The 21,060-nt window shown below is 45.2% G+C and overlaps 1 protein-coding gene across 1 annotated transcript in view; it reads left to right on the top strand.

Annotated features, from left to right (window-relative positions):
- The window catches only part of SERGEF (secretion regulating guanine nucleotide exchange factor), a 219,134-nt gene that overhangs the window by 76,161 nt on the left and 121,913 nt on the right, over positions 1 to 21,060 (top strand). The gene's annotated exons all lie outside the window — the stretch shown is intronic.

Below are 21,060 nucleotides of genomic sequence, written 5' to 3'. Positions count from 1 at the left end.
AGAGGTCCAACTCAATGCACATCATTTTTGTTCCTTAGTCTGCCATTTGGCTGTCACAAGATGACATTAATCAATCAATACAGATTAAAATGAGAGAAAATGAATGGGAGCCAGTAGTGAATTGGAACAACATCATTAAATTTACAACCCTCCAAGCCCAGAGAGTTTTTTAAGCTTCCATTTAAAATGAAAGATGTTAGAAATAAACTATCTTTAGATGGATTTATGATTAACCATGTATATCTTTTCCTTTGTGACCTGTAGAAACTCAGATCATTTCTACAGGAAATTCGCTGTTACAGTACAGCTGACTTTTCGTTATTATTGTCTTCCTCAGTATTTAACATTCTGTGGTGTGCTGGAGGAAAATTGTGTTTGGATCATAAAATTAGATCTAACTTGACATTGAGTTTCATTCCAGGAAAATAGATATTTTAAAATCAAATGTACTATCTTAAAATTTAGTTGCACTAAAATATTAATGTATAACTCAGTATAGCCTTTATCATCATGGGCATTTTTTATTACATTTTAAAATGTTATGATACTCTTTAATTAAGAGTTAATTCACTGACTGAATTAACATGCATAAAAGCAATCCATTGCTCATAATGCTCTCCCTTCCCTCAGTGACCCAACTGCAAGTTGCTCTGCATCACCATTCCCACCACAAAGCAATAAAAACAAGAAAAGACAAATCAAAATAAAAGCTTTTGGACCGCAACTAAACTGTGCTGGGTTTATTTCACCATCTGGTGGCAGAGACCAAGAACAGTTCTCCAAAGAAGGCACATGAAAAGATGCTTAATATAGCTAATTATTAGAGAAATGCAAATCAAAAGTAGACTGAGGTATCACCTCACACCAGTCAGAATGACCATCATCAAAAAGTCTACAAATAATAAACGCTGGACAAGGTGTGGAGAAAAAGGAACTGTCTTACATTGTTGATGGGAATGTAAATTGGTACAACCACTACAGAGAACAGTATGGAGGTTCCTTAAAAAGCTAAAAATATGGCTTACCATATGATCCTACAATCCCACTTCTGGGCATATATCCAGAGAAAACCATAATTCAAAAAGATACATGCACCCCAATGTTCATTGCAGCACTATTTACACTATTTATTAGCCAAGACATGCAAGCAACCTAAGTGTCCATCAACAGATGAATGGATAAAGAAGATGTGGTATATTTATACAATGGATTTATTACTCAGCCATAAAGGAGAATGAAATAATGACGTTTGCAGCAACATGGATGGACCTAGAGATTATCGTACTAAGTGAAGTAAGGCAGACAAAGACCAATTATTATATGTTATTGCTTATATGTGGAATCCAAAAAAATGATACAAATGAACTTATACACAAAACAGAAATAGGCCCACACACATAGAAAACAAACTTATGGTTACCAAAGGGGAAGTGGGGGTGGGGAAGGGACACATTACGAGTTTGGGATTAACATATACACACTGCTATATATAAAATAGATAACCAACATGGACCTAGCACAGGGAACTCTACTCAATATTTTGTAATAACCTATAAGGGAAAAGAATCTGAAAAAAATATATATGTCTGTATAGCTGAATCACTTTGCTACACACCCAAAACCAACACAACATTGTATATCAACTATACTCCAATTAAAAAATATATATCTCGGGCTTCCCTGGTGGCGCAGTGGTTGAGAGTCCGCCTGCTGATGCAGGGGACAGGGGTTTGTGCCCTGGTCCGGGAGGCTCCCACATGCTGTGGAGCGACTGGGCCCGTGAGCCACAGCTGCTGAGCCTGCGCATCCGGAGCCTGTGCTCCGCAACGGGAGAGGCCACAGCAGTGAGGGGCCCGCATACCACCAAAAAAAAAAAAAAAAAATATATATATATATATATATATATATATATGTGTATATATATATATATATCTCAACATTCTTTCATTACCTCTTCTCTCTTTCTTGGGCTGGTCCTAGTCCCCTCTTTTGTTTGTTATTCAGAGCTCAGCAAATCCTACCTTAAACAATTTCCTTCTCATACGTACTCACATATTTCTTTCTCCCTCTTTTAATTCCCCCTTCATTTTTTAAATTTAGTGACGTCACAACATTCATTGCTCCTTCCTTTTTTACTTTTCATCATCCTATTTATGAGTCCAAAAAAAAAAAGTGACCTTATTTGTGGTTGCTGAGAGCCCTGCTAGTGAATGTGTGGGAACACCCTCTAAAGTGACGAGTTCTCAGCTGAAGGGACAGAAAAGGTTTATATTTGGTAGTGAAGTACCGCACAGGAAAAGGCCTGGGGCCTTATGCCTCAGAGGCTCCTGAATATGCGAAGACATTCCCTTCTGCATCAGAACCAGCATTTCTGTCTCTTCCTTCCTCTTCTAATAAACATGCTTTTTCCAAAATACGAACCCTTAAGATAATTTTAAAAACCTATTTCTTACCTGGTTTTTCTCTTAGGTTTAATGGACAACTTAGTTTTCTACCATTTTTTTTTACTGCAAATATTCAGCGTTTGGGATGCTCTAAGGCAGTGATTCTCAAACTTGAGCATGCATCGGAATCACCTGGAGGACTTGTTAAAACAGACTGCAAGGCCCAACCCAAGAGTTTCTGATTGAGTAGGTCTGGGATGGAGCCTGAGAATTTGATTTCTAGCAAGTTCTCAGGTGGTATTGATGTTGATGACCTGGGACCACACTTTGAAAACTCACTGCCCCAGCGTTATGTGGCCTCTCTGGTGTGGATATCAGGCAGTGTTTTGCAATCCATTCTTTGGCCTGAGTGCCAAAGAGTGGAGAGTGCAGAGACCATTTTCCTGCAAATAGACCTGGTTCCCATCTGCCACGTTTTCTTCCACAGCTGAGACCACTTAACCTGTAACCTCAGACTTTGTTTAAGGACAGAATTTGTGTTCTACCACTGTTTCTCCAGCCCTAAGAAGAATGGCTAGTATATATTAAAAGGTACTTATTTGGGTATGTGTTTGGTGGTAAGAGTGGATATTGTTGCAAGGCAGCAGGCCTGGGGTATTGAGCAACATTTATAGTATTGTTTCCATAAGAGAAAGGCTCTGGGTTATGAATGGATTACATTACGCTGTGTAGCATTACTTGTTTTGAGGTAGGCATTATATATTTGCCCCCATGTCTCTTCTGATAGTAGTCTGATTTCCAGTGCAGGTCAACAATTCATTAAAGGTATTGCTTTTGTGATGGAAACAAAGTAAGGAGAAGATTGTTTTCTGGGTCAATTTTATTTAGCAATTTTATTGATTAGTCTTTATAATACTCTAGTTAGTCTTTAAAAAAAAAGACCTGAAATATCCAAGCAAGTGGCAAATGGTAGCTGTTACGGGGAGTGCCTGTGATGATACTGTCTAGTAAATTGCAAGCGCAGAAGGAACAGGTGCAGGGCTGAATCAGGAGAGTAAATAGGCTCAGGAGGGCTTCCCTGGTGGCGCAGTGGTTGGGAGGACTGCAGGGGACACGGGTTCGTGCCCCGTCCAGGAGGATCCCACGTGCCGCAGAGCGGCTGGGCCCGTGAGCCATGGCCGTTGAGCCTGCGCGTCCGGAGCCTGTGCTCTGCAACGGGAGAGGGCGCAACGGTGAGAGGCCCGTGTACTGCAAAAAAAAAAAAAAGGCTGAGGAAATACTAAATTAGCTTTTCCTTCTGACCATTTCATCTGCTGTGCAATTGAAGGTGCAGCAGAGCGTCAGGTCAGTGGTGTGAGCGATTGAGGAGCCCCCCCCTCTGCCCACTGGTCACAGGTGGTAGACATGCATCTGGAATCTCAGCTCTTTAGTGCTGAAAGAGCCCTTAGAAATCATCCTAGTCCAGTCCCGTCCATTTACAGATGGTGAAATGAGGCCTAGATAAGGGAAAGACTTGCCCCAAAGCACACATCTGGTAGATGGCAGAGTCTGGACTTGAATCCTGCCTGGAGTCTAGGCCTACTAGCGCTCCTCCCATTGCACTGCACTGCTTTCCCCTCACCGGTCTTACAAAGTAACTGTAGCCCATTGTAGACTTTTGGGTTCCCTCCAGTTACCTACAGACAGCAGGTTTGGGGAAGAGAGTTATGTGTGCTTTTTTCCGAATGCTTCAAAGGCCATTTTCTGGCCTGAGGAATGAGCTCAGTCTCTGCTACCTTCTCCCAAAGCCACAGCCATTTGATCTCCAATTGCAGGCTTGGTCCCAGGCCCAGTGTTGTACCTTGATCAGGTAGATTTAAGAAGCTCAAGTTCACAGCCTGGGAGTCAGTAAGATGTCATCTGGGCTGCTGCTACCCCTGTCCTGACTTACCCAGTTCCAATCTTGTCACTCTGTGCCTGATTCCTGTCTTGATAAGTTGATAAGTTCCTGTAGGATTGGGACCCTGCCTTGCTGTTATGAATTCTTTTTTCACTGTAGAAGAGTCGAGGTGGGGGTGGGGGTAGGGAAGTATTATTTGTTAAGCATCTATTTTGTGCCAATGACTTTACTCACATATTATTTAATCTTAACTGCATCTTCATGAAGTTTTATTTCATTTTATAGATGAGGAAACTGAGGTGCAGAGAGATCATGGGACTCGCTTAGGGTGTCACAGCTAATGAGTGCTGGAACTGGGGTTCACGTTTGAGTCTTTTGAGCTCCAAATCGCATATTTTTCCCAATATACCTGTCAGGGCCAATGGTTCACCCATAACTCCCAGTTCGTTTATTCGTTTAGGGAATATTTATGGAGTTCTGTTGTATTTCAGCCTCTATGCTAGTCACTAGAGAGGCAATCCCTGCCCACGTGGAGCTTACCATCTATTGGGGAAGACCAAGTAATGATGAGTAGATAGCGTGTTAGAAAGGAGATGCTATGACATGCCTAATCTAGTCCTGGGTGGGGTGAGGGTAGAAATCAAGCAAGACCTCCTGGAGGAGAAACATTTAAGCTGAGGCCTGTGCTGAAGCATGAAAGGACCTTGCACAACAACCTGAAGGAAAGCTAGTGAGGCAGGAACATAGTGAGCAGTTGTGGACTGATATTCTGCTACTTACTAGAAATCCGCTTATGGGGACTTCCCTGGTGGCACAGTGGTTAAGAATCCGCCTGCCAATGCAGGGAACACGGGTTCGAGCCCTGGTCCGGGAAGATCCCACATGCCGTGGAGCAACTAAGCCCTTGCACCACAACTGCTGAGCCTGCCCTCTAGAGCCTGCGAGCCACAACTACTGAAGCCCGAGCGCCTAGAGCCCGTGCTCTGCAACAAGAGAAGCCACTGTAATGAGTAGCCCGCGCACCACAACGAAGAGTAACCCCCGCTTACAGCAAGTAGAGAAAGCCTGCGTGCCACAACGAAGACCCAATGCAGCCAAAAATAAATAAATAAACAAACAAATAAATAACTTTATTTAAAAAAAAAGAAATCTGCTTATGCTGCCTGCCTGCCTAGCACAGTGCCTAGCATATAATGGGTGCCCAGTGAATGCTTGCTGAGTGAAAGCATGATGGATGAAACAATAAATGAATGGCAGTTCTGAAAGCTCATTTTGTTTCTTATATGATAAGTTACCTTGGTGGAATGGTTCCTCCAACTCCTCTTTCTGTTGTTTTGGGTTTCCTCGCTATATTTTGAATGTCCTTACACGTGTTCTGCCTTTCTCTCACAGCCATGGGGTGTCTTCCTGCCTCAAAGAGAGCAAAAGCTGAGCTGCCCTATTATCCTCTTAGTGGCTGCCTTGAGCATGAAGTTTGAAATAGCGTCAGTGATTTGATTTTTTCCTCTGGGGATCTGGCAATTGAAAATAAATGTAGAAGGAGCCCCAAAGGAGGTTTTTCTTGGGGGCATGAGAGATGACAGCACCAGTTATTGGTGCACTTTGACAATGCAGAGTTATATAAGTGGATGAAAAATAGAGGCTATTCCATCAAAGTCAGCTTGCCTTACTTAAGTGCTTTTATATTCACAAAAGTGGGTGGCCCAGAGTGGTTCTGTAACTCTATTTGCAAATTCCTAGTTCATGGCATAGAGAAATAGAAATCTGTAGATTGAGGTTCAACAAATGTTAATTTAAACAGTGAATGTGTGCTGGGTACTTTCACATTGCATTTAATATCTAAAATATAAACAGTATCCTGTTTCTAAAGAATAAATTTTCAACTTAACAATTCTGGCAGGAGTAGCACAACATTGCAGAACCTGAAATAGGTGAGAATAGCCTACTTGTTAGTATACCTTGGTCCAGAAAAAATTCCAAGCCAATTTGAATCCCAGTTTTTTCCAGATTTAACCTCCTGGGTCTTCTCTTTCTGTTCTAGATTCTGGGCTGAGGAGTAGGCCTAACTCAGAGAATTTGAAGGGCAGTCTTGACTGACGATGACAAAAATGAGGAAATGATCTTTGGTCCTTGTTTGTTTTTCACTGGTTGGTCCATTCATTCATTCACTCATAAAACATTTGCTGAATGACTCCTATGTCTAGACCACCATAGATATAGAGACAAGTTTTACAGTCCTATCCTCACAAAGCTTGCAGTGCCTGGGTAAGACAGATAGGAGCATGCCATACAAGATGAGGGGGGAGTGTTGGGGTGGCATTTAATGCAACATTGATAGTCAGAGAAGGCATCCTAGGAGAAGGTGACTCCTAGAGGTCCACCAGGGGTCTGCTCTCAGTGATGATTCACTAAGTGAGGATGGGGCTGGCCAGAGTCCATTCAGTAAGTACTCAGAGTAATCTTGTCCACGTTCCCCACCACAGTAAGAGTAGGATTATTTAAGAAGGATAATCAGGAAGTAATCAGGAGTCGTATTACCTTGCTCCTTTAGGTTCTGTGTGGGGTTTGGAGGTCTTGAAGATTGATTTTTGGAGGCAGAGTACAACTGTAGCTAATGGCTTATGAAGAATTTTATAGTCAGATCTCCACTTTAGATTTCTATCAGAGTTGGGGAAATCAGGTGGTCAGAAGTCCTCCCGGACAATGTATGTAGTTATTGTGTGATCCTGAAACCATAAGGTGGAAGAGGGCCCTTTGGCAGGTGCAATGAGGGGTTTTGGAGCTGGGCTCTGAGGGTTATAAGTTATTTTTTCCATGTCCTTAGGATGAAAAATGGGCACTGTGACATTGAGAGTGCCTCAAGAAAGGAGTCCCTTTCTAACTTGCTGATGACCTGCACAGTCATCAAGTCTGAGCCTCCCCTCCCCTCGCCTCCCATCCTTCCTCCTCCTGTCCCCTCCATTGCTGGGGAAACAGGCAGTTGAGATATAGCCTTTGCATAGTGGGTGATGTAGCTCTGCAAACAGAGATGAATAATTCTACAGCGTGGAATAGAATCCCATGTCAGAGGAGCAGGAATGGGGGATGGACAGGGAGGCTGCCTCCCAGGGACACATAGAACTTAGGGCTTAGGATGTTTTCTCTGCTTGTCTCAAAGCCTTGTTGGCTGAATGAGACTTTCTCAGCTGGATGGTCACCAAGCCTGAAGCTGGTCTTCTGCCTGGATCTGGAAGCAAGAACAAGGTTTGTTTAGTCTATGCTGCTTCCAGTTTTTGCTTCTCTCCTCTTTCTGCCCCGTGGGACTGACTCCATGTGGGTCTATGACCCCAAAGGTTGTGGCCGTCTCCCACCTCTGTCCTGCTTGTAGGCTCAGGCAGTGTTCCTTTGAGTATGGTCTTACCTGTGGAATTCCAACTGAGACTAAAGTCTTCTGGTAGGTGAGGACAAGTCAGGAGACAGTTGGGGCTGGGAGGAGTGCTGTGGTTTCAGAGGTGACCTCTTTGCTGATTTTAGAGCTCTGTTTAGTGCTTGCTGGCCACCTGCCAGTACAGAAGGAACTCTTGATTCACTAATGCTTGGTTCATGGTTAGACTTCTGTGCATAATTAGTATTTTTAAGTCATTTTATCTAAAGACTTCAAATTTAGAGACTCTAAGCACTTGAGAGATATTTTATGGATCACAGCTGAGTGTAAAAGGATCTTGCAGCATCTCTCCCCAGCCCTTACTCCTGGCCAGCTGCTTCTAATCACATTCAGCAAAGTCCTGTGACAGACTCATTCTTCTTCCAGCTTCTTGCAGATGTCATGCTCCAGGTCAGCCTGGGTCTTTCTGAGGAGCTGTAGAACAGTGTTTCTCAAACTGCAGTGTGCATGCAAATCACTTAGGGATCTTGTTTAAATGCAGGTTCTGATTCTGTAGGTCTGCTCTGCAGCTCTAACAAGCTCCCAGGTGATGCTGATGCTGTGGTCTGAGAACTACCCTTTACTCAAAGGAAATTGCTGAAAGTCAGGCATATAAGTGAAGGATATAGAGGCCCAGATAAGGAGAGTGGCTTGCCTGAGGTCACACAGCAAATTAGTAGCAGAGACCAGGACTAAATCTGCTCATCACTTTCCCTTTGTGTTGTATATACTTTTTTATCTGCTGACTTGGAAAGAACAAGAAATAAAGAATTAAAGAAGTAGAAATAATGTTTCCTGTTTGCATTATCAGGTTTAGAGCAACCTCACAGAGCCAAAATCTAATATGTTATAATCTAGACCCACCTGGCTTCCTTCTTTCTCAGTGAAAGAAGGAATTGGTGAGACATTTTCTGTGTTAACCTCAGGATTTTAAACAGAGCCTCCCTCACACCACTCTTGGTGTCAGCAGTGCTTGTTGAACAGAACTTGAGTCCCTTCCACACAGGAGCCAGAAGGTGCCAGATGGCCCAGACTGAGTGTTTAGATTGAGGTAACTCTCAGATTCCAGGAGCAAAAGGGTGGTATAGGACACTGAGCCAGCCATCAGGCTTCAGAACTTGCTTAGCACTTTGGCTTGTAGAAACCAGTGGTAAAGGACACATACTGGGAATGGGGTAGGCAGGTTTGACCCAGAGATGCCACCAGGGGTCTGGGGCTGTGGGAAGAGCATGGCAGCCAGAGAACATGGCAATAACAACCACACTTCTGTCCATCAAGAAGGTCCTGGGAGTGGGGAGGGGACATAGGCGCAGGCGGTTTGCAGTCATCTAGGCAAGTGGGCAAACTTTTCATTCAGTATTTATTGCGTGCCTACCACATGCCAGATGCTAAGCTGTGCACTGGTGGATGTGGAGATGAATTCCTAGGAGCTCTGGTTTCAGGAGGCTCCCAGGTAGATTCTGGATCACAACAATCTCTTGGAGTAATAGCAAGGTGGGACTCTGGTGTTGGTGGAATGGTTTACTAGGTGGTGATTCAGATAGAGGAAACAATTCAGGGTCATACTTGCTGGACCTCTAGCACAAAGCAGGGAGGGCATGGTTTCTGGAAAAATGCCCAGTGCTGAAAACCAAGAAAAAGGTCAGAACAGGAATGGAAGCACCCTGAGCTTGCTTCTGATCTGCTAACCTCAGATGCTTAAAACCTTTCCTAACCGAGGACAGGACTGACTGCTCAAGGTTGGGCTGGGACTGAGCCTGCAGGTAAAGTCACCTGGTGAGGACACAGAGAGAATTTGGCACTCTGAGACCAGAAGGACATAACCGTACAGGCTTACCGTCTGTTTACTTGCTCACCCTTCCTACCTTTGGCTACTTTGATTGTAAGAATCATTCTGTGCTTATGGAGAGTAAGGTGCTGGAAGCTTCTCATGATCAGGCCCTCTGGGGTAACAGAGGTGCCAGGAGGCCCCCGTCCCCATCATCACTTATACTAACATCTCCTAGGGTTGAGATGGCATTAGGTGTCTCCTGATGGAGGCAAGTGACTAATGCTTCACTGGGGAAAAAATTGGATGAATGGGTACATGGCTTGAGGCCACAGACCAGGCTGCATTTGAAATTGACATCCAGTGACTAAGCTGGAAGAGGTGCAGTGTCGGTAGTGGTGGTGACAGTCGAAGGGGAGCAATGCATGGTGCCTGCTAGGCCCTCAGTAAATATGTGTTGACTGAGTAGGTATTGACAAAGTGCTTTACAGTATGCAAAACACTTCCAAATACTTTCTTCCCCCAGACTCTGTGAGATAGGCAGAGCATTATACTATACCATTTGACACTGAGGAAGCCAAGGCTCTGGGTGTTACGTATTTTGCCCAAGATCACACAGCTGGTAAATGGCCAAGCTGACACTAGAACTCAGCTCTTCTGAGTCTCTTTCTAATGTTTTGTCTTTGAAGACACGTCTGAAAATGCACACAGGTACTGCCAGGGATCTGGCTGTTGCACATTTGATTTTTGGTACTTATTAAAAAGATATCTTTTTTTTTTTTTTTTTTTTTTTGCGGTATGCGGGCCTCTCACTGTTGTGGCCTCTCCCATTGCGGAGCATAGGCTCCAGACGCGCAGGCTCAGTGGCCATGGCTCACGGGCCTAGCCGCTGCGCGGCATGTGGGATCTTCCCGGACCGGGGCACGAACCCGTGTCTCCTGCCTCGGCAGACAGACTCTCAACCACTGCGCCATCAGGGAATCCCCAAGATATCTTTTTTTTTTTTTTTTTGCGGAGCACAGGCTCCGGACGCGCAGGGTCAGCGGCCATGGCTCACGGGCCTAGCTGCTTCGTGGCATGTGGGATCTTCCCGGACTGGGGCACGAACCCGTGTCTCCTGCCTCGGCAGACAGACTCTCAACCACTGCGCCATCAGGGAATCCCCAAGATATCTTTTTTTTTTTTTTTTTGCGGAGCACAGGCTCCGGACGCGCAGGGTCAGCGGCCATGGCTCACGGGCCTAGCCGCTTCGTGGCATGTGGGATCTTCCCGGACCGGTGCACGAACCCGTGTCCCCTGCATCGGCAGGCAGACTCGCAACCACTGTGCCACCAGGGAAGCCCGATATCATTTTTTAATGCAAAACATTTTTATTCAAAGGAAATGTGCCTCTCTGTGTGCATTTTTACCAAATTGAGCCCTTGGGTGTCTTTATTTTTAATAAGGAAGAAACACTTGGGTCTGGAACAGCTGAACCAAGCACCATTGCGGCCTACTCATTAGCTCTGTCTAATTAGATTGAAACCAAGGGTGGAAGTGGCACAGGCAACCATTTTGTTGTGGCAGGAATGGTCATGTGTGGCCTTGAGCCCTCCCTCCCATCCTCTCCCCTCCAGAAGGCCGTTAGGATGTGGCTCCTTTCACAGGACGATCGTATACTTCCATCACAGAGAGAGAGAGATTGAGAGAGAGACAGACAGACAGACTGATTTCTGGAACCCTAGAGATTTGGTGAGTCATTGCATTGCATCTTTCTGTTGGCGTCCAGACGTGTAGGACAAAGAGGCTATTGTTTTTTCTTTAAGAGCAAACTAGATATAAGCCATTTCTGTGAAGTACTTGAAGGACCTTGGGTTCCTGTAAATAGCTTTTTTTTAAAAAAAAAGTACACCTGAAAGGTTTTGTCCCTGAAACTTGGGCCCCAAGTTTGCATGTGAGTAGAAAAGTGCTGGCCCTGATCCCAGGCCTGTTGTACGTGGTTTTGTCCAGTCCTCAGTGGTGACTCTGACCTCTGGGCCTGCTTGCTTGAGTCAAAGCTTTCAGCTGGAATTTTCCGTATTCATGCTCCTCTGTTGTTGCACTAACGTAAGGCAGCAAATGAGGAGAGAAGGTGATTGATCAAACTCCTAGGCCCACGCATTATATGAAGGAGCCTTGCGGACTGCCAAGGGCCAGTTGCGGTTTTTCTGAGACTAGTTTCTACCTAGCTCCTTGAGCTGGCTTGCTTCATTTCCCCCTCCCTTTACCCGCATCTGTTCCCTTGCCCCCAACCCATATCAGCCGCCCCCCCCACTGCCCTGTGTTCACCCCCAGTCTTGCCCCCTTGTCCCACCTTCCACACAGGAAGTGCCTGTGCCCTTCCTTCCCTGCTCAGAACACCACAGTGGCTCTTCACTGTCTCCGGGGAGAAGTCTGTTCTCCTTGGCAGAGCATGCAGGGAATTGCTGGCTCTTCCTGACCTCTTCAACCTGTGTGTTACCACTGCTTCTTCGCACGGACCCTGCTTGCAGCCAGACTTGTACCAGTTCCTGGACACACCAAATTCTCTCTCCTGCCTCTGTGCCTTTGCACCTGCCAGTCCTTTCACCAGATTTTACTTCTTTAGCTTTTTTTTAAAATTAATTTAATTTATTTTATTTATTTATTTTTGGCTGCCTTGGGTCTTCGTTGCTGCACGCAGGCTTTCTCTAGTTGAGGTGAGCGGGGGCTGCTCTTCGTTGTGGTGCATGGACTTCTCATCTTGGTGGCTTCTCTTGTTGCAGAGCACGGGCTCTAGGTGCGTGGGCTTCAGTATTTGTGGCATTCAGGCTCAGTAGTCATGGCTCGCGGGGTCTAGAGCACAGGCTCAGTAGTTGTGGCTCACGGGCTTAGTTGCTCCGTGGCATGTGGGATCTTTCCAGACCAGGGATCGAACCCATGTCCCTTGCATTGGCAGGTGGGTTCTTAACCACTGCACCACCAGTAAAGTCCCAGTTCTTTAGCTTTTAATTCAAGTGTTGCCTACTCCTCTGTGAAATTTTCTATATATGCCCAGGCAAAATTTTCTCTCTCCTTTCTCCTCTTGGTAATTCAGACATATTCTTGCTATATATATATATTTTTTTAATGTCAGTTCATTGGTTTTGTTTTATTTATTTATTTTTGGCTGCGTTGGGTCTTAGTTTCTGTGCGAGGGCCCTCTCCAGTTGCGGCAACTGGGGGCCACTCTTCATCGCAGAGCGCGGGCCTCTCACTATCTTGGCCTCTCCCGTTGCGGAGCACAGGCTCCAGACGCGCAGGCTCAGTAGTTGTGGCTCACGGGCCTAGTTGCTCCGCGGCATGTGGGATCTTCCCAGACCAGGGCCCGAACCCGTGTCCCCTGCATCGGCAGGCAGACTCTCAACCACTGCGCCACCAGGGAAACCCTCTTGCTATATTTTTTAATGACATAATTTTGTAATCACTTGTTTGAACGTTTACCCCTCTTTATTTACCCCAAATTCATCAAGCATTTGCTTGTACATTTGATTTTTGGTACTTTTTAAACAGATAGCATATTTATTTATTTATTTTGGCCGCACTGCTTGCGGGATGTTAGTTACACCACCAAGGATCAAACCCGGGCCCACTGCAGTGGAAGAGTGGAGTCCTAACCACTGGACTGCCAGGGAATTCCTGACAGGTAGCATTTTTTAAATGCAAAACTTTTTTTTTTTTTAAGGAAATGTGCCTCTCTGTGTGCATTTTTACCAAATCGGGCTGAACCCTTGGGTATCTTTATAAAATAAATATATAAATATAAAGGTCTGCTTTGTACTACTGTTACTACCTAACCATTGTCGAGTTCTGACTCTAATAAATCAGGCATTGGGCTAAGTAAGGGCTTTACATCCACTCCTTTCCTCCTCCTTGGGCATAGAGCTTATTATTATCTCCACTCTACAGACTAGGAAATTGTGACTTAGAGAGTTTCAGTGACTTGGCAAGATCCCAGTTAGAGAGTTTCAGTGACTTGGCAAGATCCCAGAGCTAGTAATTAGTAGACCTGGCGGTCATGCCAGGCACTATGATAGATGCCATAGATACAGCGTTCAATATGACATCGTCTCGTCCCTCAGGGAGCTTGTGGTCTAGTTGGTGAGACAGATAAGTCATTGTCAGTCCAGGATGCTGAGTCCAGTGATGAGGGCGTTTGGAGTGCTTTGCGGGGTGGGGGGAGGGCAGACTGGGGCTGTGCACACCCACCTCTGAGTCCCCAGCACCCAGCACTGTGTTCAGCTGTTTCCCTCTGTGACCAGGACTCCACATCTCAGTCATCTTTTGTTCCACTTTCTATATCTCATCAGTCCTTCCGCAGCGCCTTCCTTTCCATCAAGTCTGGAATGTGTGCTGCCTACATCCTGGTCCAGGCCCCATTCATATAAACGGATCCAAGTGTGTGAGGATGTGCGTGAGAGTGGGATGGTTTCTGGAGTACCAGGAGTCTCTGGAGATTGCCTGTGCTCAGCTCATTTGTCATTGCCTAGGCTTCCTGGAGCATTTCCATGCTACGAAAATTTTTCTTGGCCTCAAGACAGAACTTCTAAGAACATGTCCCAGGATTGGGCCCTCTAGCACCGTGTCCTTCTCACCCCACCAGCTCTGGCTAGCCTCTGCCATGCGCTGGATTCTTGCAGATCAGAGAGCTCTGAGATGTGACCCCTGTTCTCCAGGGTCTGGGGATCCAGTAGCCCAAACCAGGTAAGGGGCAGAAGCCTGTCTAGGTCTGGAGGGTGATCCCTGGGCCTGTGGCAGGGCTGAACCAACAGACAGGAATCAGGTGTGAGGGGAGAAGTTTGCATGGGCAGGGAAATAAGCTGACCTCATAGATGAGTCAGCTGCGATTGGAGGTGCAGTGGACTGTCCGAGGTCAGAGTAAGGAGACATGTGAGAGCACTAGCCCCGGCTGGGATCATTACCCACCTTTCTCCCTGTTAGAGTAACCCCCATCTGGAAGGTAGTGTCAAATCAGGCAGAGGCTCCAAAGGAGAACTGTTTTGATCCCAAACAAAAGAGGTGAACCCAGTGCCTAGAGAGGAAAACATTCTAATTTTTTAGGGACACAAAGAAAAGGAATACAAGAGTGGGGAGCAAAATAGAAGGAGCCCCTCCTGTGTGCATTGTGCCAGGTTATTATGTAATAACATGTGTGTTAGTTAAGTTCACAACAGCCACCTGAGTCTACATTTATCTATGGGGAAACTGAGACTGAAGTAGTGCAGCTGGTAAACAGAGTAGCCTTTGAAGCCAGGTCAGTCCTGAGCTTCACCTCAGCTTGCTGCTTGTTCCCAGAGGACTGAAAAATACCCCCAGGGGAGACAATTGAGTAACCTTGAAGTACCACACAGGAAGCCCCAAACTAGCCAGTATGAAAGTGCCAACCAAGGAGCAAAAGGTTGTTAATGCGATATTTGTCAGCATGGGCTAGGAAAAAAACCCCTACATTTTCCTCAAAGAGTCAGGTTCTTTTTACTTTCTCTTCCCTGCTCTGGGCATGACTGTCTCTTCCTAGGGTTCTCCAAAAGCTCTGGGTATGATCCTGCAGTCTCTGAGGGAGCCCTCTATCTCACCCTGTTCTGTTGGCATCTTGATGAATAACCCCAAGACAATTTAGGCTGGCCTGCCAGAGCCCTTTCTGTGAGTGTGTGTGATCTGTCTTAACTGCCAGAGCTCATTTGGGCTCGTTTAATAATTGAAGGCCAACGTTAAATGTTTCACAGTTTGTCCTTCGCTGACGGGAGCAGTTTTCTGTGTGTAAGTGATATGCCCCGTTTCCCAAGGACGCTGTGTTTCCTCGAGTGTAGCTGATTCAGCATGCTCAGACGTGGCCACTGGGTCACTTAGATTCCGTCAAGTCCTCTTTTCAAGAGCGATCTCTCATGTTTTACCTTTGTAAGCAAGCATAGGAGGCTCATTGGCTGGGGCTGGAGATCTCTTTACTGGGAATTTGGACTAGGGAAGGTGGGCTACGGCAGACATGCTCAGCCACTTCCCATTGTTCAAAGGAGTCAGTGCCTTTTGTCACTTTCACACAAAAAGAGAGGCCATTGCAGGTCTAAATACCATCTGTTTACTGGTCATTCTAGGCTGGTTCTAATTGCAGTTTCTCCAAGTCATGTACTTGTTCTTGCTTCCAGACCTCCCCGCCTTCCTCACCTTTCCCCACACTGCTGACCTCTGTCCTCTTTCTGGCTCAATCAGGTTTGGCTCTCCCTGGGGTCTGGAGTGAGGGGTATCTCTCTGCATCTCTGCAGCCCTCTGTGTCTCCCTGTTTCTCAGCACTCATCCCCTTCCTTGTGTGGGAGTTACCTGTTTACTTGCCTTTCCCCGGTGGACTGAGAGCTCTTTGGGGATGATGGAATCATGAACAAATGAACAAATGGAGGTAGTTTGTAAATTCTCCTGCTGGAAAAATCACAGTAACAATTAAAGAGGAAAATTGATGTTTATTGAGGACCTATTCTGGCCCAGGAACTGGGCTAGCTGTGCTATCTCATTTAATTTTCACAGTGGCCTTGGATGGTGGATGCTAGAGGTTACATGAAGACATCAAGCTTCCTGCAGTCTTTCATTGTGATCCTTCTGGTTTTGGACTGACTCATCATAAATGACCTGCTTCGTAATTTAATAATGAGTACATTTGAAACTTTACAAAAAATGCTTTGTTTTAATTTTTCAGTTTCACAGTTTAGCATTGAGTACAATAATGTATCAGATGATTGTCAAAATGCAGAACCAACTGTTTTGCCGGAAATAATTCCACTTTGCCAACCCCGTTTATTTTGAGCAGCTCCAGTGCGTTAATGTACTGTGCTGTAAATTGAGCCTGTGATGTATGGATTATGCAGGAGGATCAGAGTGGCAATGAAACCAAGGGCAGATCCACTGGATGGGTGGTAAAAGGGAAACAGAACACGTCCCTTTGTTAAATACATTCTCCTGAAGATGAGTTTATAATTTGACAAGTTAGACAGCTGGAAAAATTAGGAGCTGCTTTGCTGGAGAAGCTGGCCTGATTCTTCAAACTTGCACTTGGGAAATGAAGCCATTGGTTCTCTTGGTGATTCTCTGGTCAGAGTGCTTGTTTCTCAGGCTGTAGGCAGTTCAGGATCTGCATACATGGACTTGCCCCAGCCAGGCCAACTCTGCTGTCTTGTGGGCCTGGTTGCTGTTGGCTCTAATCTTACATTTCTCACTGCCTGCTCATTATTGCCTCCCAGATGACCATTGCCCCCTCCAAGCAGTCTAAAGCAAGACTCAGCCTGGCAGAGTGGAAGCTGGAGTTAGATTTGTGTTTGAATTCAGGCTTCCACTACGGAATGAAAACTGCTATTTAGGGGAAGTTGCATGACCTCACTGAGCCTCAGTTTCCTCATCTATAAAAGGAGGTAATTCATTGAACAATTATTTATTGAGTGCTTGTTATGTGCCAGCCATTGTTCAAGGCATTTGGGAAATAGACAGAAATCCTTGTCTTGGTGGAATTTACATTTTAGTGAGGGGAGGCAGGGATTAAACTGTAGACATAGTGAATAAGAAAATTAGATCATATGTTAGAAGGTAATGAGTACAATAAAAAGAAGAAAAGAGAGAGAAAGCAGGGTAAGGGACATTGGGGATTCTGGAGGGAAGCTGGGACAAGTGTGGGTTGCAGTCTTCAGTAGGCCTCATTGAAGTGGTGACATTTGAGCAAAGATGTGGAGCTGGTGAGGGGGTGGCTGTGCAGGTACCTGGTGAAGAATGTCCCAGTGCAAAGGCCCTAAAGTGGGGGCAGGCCTGGCATGTCTGAGAAACAGCAGTGTGGCTCAAGCAGAGAGAGTATGGGCGAGAATAAGGGAAGCTGAGGACAGAAGTCATGGCGTTAATTTCCCTCGGGTTGTGAGGATTAAATGAAGAGGTGTCTGTAAAGTTCCATCAGACTTCCCATTTTCCCAATGGCCTTGTCACTCTCCCAGCCACCCAGGATCCAAACTTTAGTGAGACTTTGATGCATGCCTTCTCTTTGCCCCCATTGTCAATCACTTGCTATGTCCTGTAGCTGTGTATTTCTCTTCCATCCCTTACTTCCTCATTCCCATTGTCCTTAACTTAGCTGGTGACCTCTCATCTGTCCAATCACAGCAGTCTCCTGGCCATTAGATCTGCTGCCTCGGATTCTCCACCACCATCCCTCTTCTCACCCCCAATTTTTCCAGGCCATGAGGCAGTATGGAGCCATCTCTCTCCTGCTCATGACCCCTTAGCTGCTCAGTAGTGCTCTCACTTGTTCATTCCTTTGTTCATACATTCAGCATCTTTTGAGCATGTACTAACACTCAAAGTTATTTGAGTAAAGTCTAACAGAGGAAGCAGACTAGAAAATAAAGTACAATACCAATTCAGAAATGTTTGGTTTTTACCCTAGCTTGTTTCATAAAGGACTTGGAGTTCAGCAATTTATTATGTAATATGATGAGCAATGTGAAGCACCCCTCTCTATATGTACAAAGTAAAGTTCTCAACCTGGCATTGAGAATCTCCCCTGCTTTGGTGCAGACCTGCCTTTCCGTGCCTTCATCTTCCACATCCAAGGTAAGTGAGCCTATTGCTTCAACCAAGGGGATAACTTGCAGTTCTACAACACGGCCTTCTCTTTCACACCTCCATGCCTTTTTCACACTCTTCCATCTGCCAGGAGTGCCAGTTTTGCCTAATCCATGTTCCGCCCACCCTTTTGGACTCAGCTTTACATGGCACCTCCGTGGGAAGTCTTCCCTGATCCTTATGTCCTAAGTGATCTCTCCCTTCTCTGACCTTCCACAGCATTTCTCTTGTCACTCATCACTTTGCACCTTGGATTATTGGTAGGGACGTGTGTGTGTCTGTGTATACTTTATTTTCCTTACTGGACTGTGAATTCACTGAGGCATGGATCATTTTCATCTTTTACCACCCATAGCACCTGGCACAGGACCTTTTCCAGAGGAGGCACTCAGTGAATCTTTGAGTAAGAGAGTGAATGGATGTTTCCCAAGCCATAACATCTGGGGAGGGATTTGCCTTGGCAGTTCTTTCTCTTATGCTGATATAAGTACTAACAAGTTTCTGGAGCCCAGGTGTATCGACCCTTCAGGGAGCTGCTATCATCTGGTGCTATAACTCAGAATGCATTTTCTTGTAGAAGCCGTGACGTAAATAGTTTCTGTGAGTAATCCTATCAGCAGTTCCAAATATCTGACTTAGAAACACACGCTTTTGGCAGCTTGCTTGTTCTTAAGTTGGGGACGGCCTCTTTTTTTGAAGATGCTCCATTTGTACTGGCAGGCAAGCAGTGTCTGCTTAGCCAGACTGTCAACCACTTTCCACAGGCACCAGGAGGTGAAGAAAGGGACACAGTCTTAGGTCACTCAGAGATGACCAGCTCTACCACTTCTTAGCTATGTGACTTTCAGCAGGTTACTTTACTGATTTGAGCCTCAATTTTCCTATCTGTAAAACAGGAATAAAAATAACTACCACTAGGCTTAATGAGGATGAACAAGGTAACCTGTATAAAGAACAGTGCCTAGTAAGTACTTATAAATGCCATTTAACAACACTCAAAACAACAGTACATTTATTTCCCCTTTATTTTGTGCATCTCTGAAGTTCCTGTGGTCTAGGACAGTGCTGCTCAGGTGGTATGGTGCATGTGACTCACTTCATTAAAATGCATAACCTGATTTAGTAGGTCTGGGATGGGGCCTGAGATTCTGTGTTTCTAATATGCCATGCTGCTGATCCAGGGACCATACTTGGAGTCGCAAGAGGTTAGGGTGATGGCTCTCAAGCTATGGCCTGCCTCCAAGTCACCTGGAAAGCTTGTTAAAGTGGAATTCTGGGCCCCACCTCTAATGATGTATTCATTTAGTAGGTCTGGGGTGGGGTCTGAGAATTTTCATTTCTAATAATTTCCAAGGTGATGCTGATGCTGCTGGTCAGGTACCACACTCTGAGAACCACTGTGCTAGTGGGATAATAGGGATGAAGTTAATAAGAAAAAAGAGGGAAGTAATGGTAGTTCTTGAACTCCAGGATACTTGTGCTCTCTGCTCTTTTGGTTGTAGAAGTCCATATGATAACTATCAATATTATCTGACCAGGCTCTGGAATGTCTTATTAATAATTAAATAACAACAACAAGCAGCACTTTCTGAGCACTTATTATGTGCCAGGCACTGTGCCAAGAACTTTATAGTTCCATTTAATTCTGATAAAAATCCTACTGAAATGGATACTGTGATTTTCTAGCTTGGCGTTTCCCATGTTAACCAATTCGTAACAGTCATCTGGTGTGATTGCTAAAATTACACATTTCTAGGTCTCTACCCTGGTGATTTAATTTGGTGAGGCCCAGTGCCCCCGGTGATTCTTACAATCAGGTAAGCCTGGAAATCTCTCCTCTAGTTAATAAGCTCTCTACTTCTCTTTCATCTATGTCCACTATTAAAATTGCCAATTTCAAAGAAATACTCTAGCAATATAACACAATATATTTGACAGTAAAAGTTACACTAAGTCAAAAAATATTATGATGTTTCAGAAAACCTTTGGGAGTCCTACATGCCTGGGAGCCCTCATTTTGACCCTCCCTGGACTGTAAAGTTGCAGAAAGACCAGGTGATAGAGCATTCTATTTACTAGAAGGCTAAGGAAACCCATGCCAACTGAATAATATTTGGCTCTCTTGAAGAAAAGCATTTTGTTTGGAATGTTTTTCTAGAAAATTGGTCCCCATTGCATCCAGATGGATTCTATGATTCCACAGGATTTTAAGAAAGATGAAAAGAAAATACTGTACTTGCTTCTCTACAGGCCAGAGCTTGTTTGCCCACACACCAAGGCCAGCTGGCCAACCACTTGCTTGGAGCATGCATACCCCATCACTGCATCAACAGCCCCAGTACCTGCTGGTCTCCCTCACCTCTCCAGGGCCTTAAGCTCTTCTCTGGTTTTCCAGCCACTGGCTTCTTTGCATAGGCTTTCCCATTTAGCTGGGGGTTGTGTGTTCCATATTTCATTGGAACTATGGCTAAGGATGGAAAATGGGAAATGTTCAGAGTTGTATTTATAGTTGGAAATTCACCAACCCCTTGCCTGCTCTGGGAGGTCTTGTCTGTCTGCCTTGATGGGGGTGGTGGAGTGGGGCAGTGAGGTGTAGCAAGGGTGAAGTTGTCTATTAAATGCACCACGTTTTAGCAATCAGGAGAGACTTTTCTGAAACCAAAGAAAATTGAGACTTTCTTTAATGCTCTTGATGCTAATCTGAGTTACTTCTTGGGCCAGTTGAGGTAACAACCCTCAGAATAACTTTCTGATGCTAATTGGAGAAGTGTTTCAGTTTGATGGAATGAGCACTGGACCCAGAGTCAGAAGAGGTGGGGACTCAGGTCAGCTCTCCCTCTGACTTCTGTGTTCTTAGGTCATTTAGATAATCACCTCTCTGGATATCACCTCTATCTTTAAAATTTGGAGATCTAGCACAGGGATCTCAGGATCAGCTTGGTATTCTGTGATCTTCTGATGACCTATTCCCAGGAACATGTGCCATCACAATAACTTGTCCCAAAATACAGTCAGATTCACCCAC

This window comes from Delphinus delphis, chromosome 8 (genome assembly GCF_949987515.2).
Source record: "Delphinus delphis chromosome 8, mDelDel1.2, whole genome shotgun sequence".
NCBI lineage: Eukaryota > Metazoa > Chordata > Mammalia > Artiodactyla > Delphinidae > Delphinus > Delphinus delphis.
Note: the sequence above shows the minus strand (reverse complement) of the source record. Positions and strands in the feature narration are given on the sequence as shown.